We start from the raw sequence: 2959 nt of genomic DNA, 5'->3' as shown, positions 1-2959 counted from the left end.
CAATGCAGTTGGATTCTGTTCCTTGGGTGTTCTAATCTCTTAGCAGTGCATCCATTCTGAAACAAAGTGAATCCTTGTAACCTCACTCTCATCCCACATAATGAATTCAGAATTGTGAAGAGAAAGTGTTGGTGGTATTAATGAACGAATAACTAAAAACTAGCGTGGTGTATGTCCTAGCATCGGGTTTGTCCTCTCTGTAGGGCCATTATGTGGTTCTGTGGCTCTTTATGATAGTGTCTGCAGTCTGCTTTTTATATTATGAACAAGAAAATGAGACTGGAGAAATTACTTGTTCTTCAGATTTTTAAGGGTTGTCTGTAGCTCCCAAGGTACAAGTGAATGCGGTCATCTATTGCAGCCTCCTTTATAGGTTTATCATTGCAGGAGTTTTGGGTACCAATGCCTGAGAAAAACTTACCTAACAATGTCTGTATAAACTAGGTGAATAGCTGCATGTCAAAGAGCTTATTTTGTTTACTTTCTGAAATTACATTTACATATTTTTCCTAGTAAAACCAGGGGTTTCTGTGAGTTTTTACTTCAAAGTCAAGATCCTGTCTTTCCTAAATTCAATGTTACCCAAGCACATTTTTCTTGAATGTTGAATAGGTGCAGCAAACAAAACGAGCTTTCTGAGAGCTTACTGAGGTGTGCAGAAGTTAGCAAGATGCAGCTGTGTGTCTAGGCCGCAGTTGAGCGAGGGAGCCACACACATTGCTGAAGGGATACGCATGTTAGTCCCTGTTTGGTGGTAAGTGTTTCGAATGTTCATCTGGGGCCTTTTCAGTCTAGCTCTTCACTACTTTCAGCCTAGCATCAGACATGTCTCCTGTTCTGTTCTGAAACTACAGAACTAGAGATACTAATTGGCCCAATTTATATTCACCAGCAGGCTAAACTCAGCTCAGAAATTCACTTGTGTGTGGATAATGTCATGCCATTGATGTGAGAATTCATACTTGAGCAGCAGGATGTGTTTTTCCATCTCTCCTATCCCACTCTATCCTTTCAGAAGGATTTGTGCCRTTCTCCCTGGTTTAGCTTACAGAGATCTTCTGGTGACATATTTCAGGGGGGAGATCTTTAACATTCATTCTTAGATTTCTAAGAGTTATTTTTCTTTGGCTCTTCTTTACTCTCTAACTGGTTGCCACTGTGGGACTTCTCAAGAATATTGTGAAATTACTGTTAGTTTATGTTAGTAAGTGTAAGAAATAATGGAGTATGCTCTCTAGTCCATGTTAAGCCACAGAAGCAGGATGTGAAGGGGGAAGTGAGGAAGTATATTTCCTTCTCTATTTCTTGTTTCTCTCTCATCCTCATTCCTTTAATTTGTCTGTCAGATGATTGCCTCAGTACCCTCCAGTCTTCTGTATTCTTGGTCCCCTCCTTGTCCTCCTTTATCAGGTATCTGGGTAACCTCACCCAAAACCACAAAGTTCAGCCACTCTCTCCGTGATGATGGCTCGTAGACCTGGTGCTCTGTTCCTGACTTGCCTGTTCTCATTCACATCAAAATCGCAGTCCCTCTTGCATTCCTTTGAACATGAAATGCAGTATAACTAAAACAGACCATGTGATGTTTCCTGCACAAACTCTCCTTGTGTTGAGACTTTAGCATGACTCCATGTGCGATACTATGCCATTTTATAGATATACACATTAGCTGTAGGTATGCTGGCATTATCTATACGATACAGTGTAGTACATTGCAAATCTGGTCCTAAAAGCAATATAGACTCATCAGTCTGTGCAGCCTGTTTCCTTCATATGAGTCCTGCTCTGGCTTCCCCTTCTTAGCTGCTAGTTTTCACTGAAGGTCTTTTACAGCCTACGTCCACCGTACCTATTCTGCACTATTGTCTAGCTCAAGGTTGATTTCCCTTTGCAGTCAGCCGAGATGCCAAACTCCGTTGTTGATTTGCTCTGTGGAACTTGTTAGGAAAAAAAAGAAAGATTTCCAAAATTGTGCAGAGAAACAACACAAGTAAAAGACAACACTGAAAGTAAGCACAGTGGCTTAGAAAAAACAGAGCATGGAAAAGGCTAAGCAGAGCAGCAAGGTAAGTGGCTGCTTGGAAGCATAAAGAATTTTTTCCAATGAAAGGGAATAAACAATATGTAGGCAACTAGTTCTTGCTATTTTACACAGTAAATTGCTGCAGGTAATTAGCTTTCAGGTAAATTGCAGGTTTGAGATTTAGAGAAAATAATTTCTTAAAATAATTTCATTTTCTCTGAAAGAAGCAGCGCTTAACCTGAAAGAAGTTTGAAAATCTGTACATGACATTGTATTTCAGAGATCTGAATGCTAATAATTTTTAACTGAATATGAATTGTGATGGGGTGACAGCAAAGAGGAAAAGGCAAAAAGAAAATGATAYAAAGAAATGAGACTGAAGAACCATTTATACTATCACAATGGTATTCAAGGGGACAAAAGTAACATTAATTACTATTGAAGACTAATARTTCTGCTAGTAATTCTGTCTAAATTAAAAAGCTTAATTTAATACTTCAGAGAACTTGGACAAAGTGTACTACAAAGCAGCAGTCAACACAGCATACCCTGAATTGGCAGTTACTTAAATATGTATATGTTATATATATATAATGAAATAATAGTAGAAAAACAGTTCTGGTACACAGAAAGTATGTAATACTAGATCAGGTCTGTAATTGAAAAAAGAGTTTTTCCTTTAGGCTGAACTTACACTACGTATTATATTGAATATTATATCATACGCTTCACTCCCAGGTACGTTTCAGAGAGCGCTGTCGCCTTAAAAGTTGGTACTGTCAGGCTGGTACAGATACAAAGCACTGTCGTCTGCGTCTTGCCGAGAGCCCCGAGGCTGTCACAGCTGACGCAGCTGCTGTTGGGAGAGGGCATCGTCCAGAACACCTGAATTTGCTCGGAAAAGAGCCCCGCGGCGGGGCAGGGCGCCCCGCGTCC

This window comes from Rhea americana, unplaced genomic scaffold (genome assembly GCF_003343005.1).
Source record: "Rhea americana isolate MKP2758 unplaced genomic scaffold, rheAme1 scaffold_193, whole genome shotgun sequence".
In the NCBI taxonomy this organism is placed as follows: domain Eukaryota; kingdom Metazoa; phylum Chordata; class Aves; order Rheiformes; family Rheidae; genus Rhea; species Rhea americana.
Note: the sequence above shows the minus strand (reverse complement) of the source record.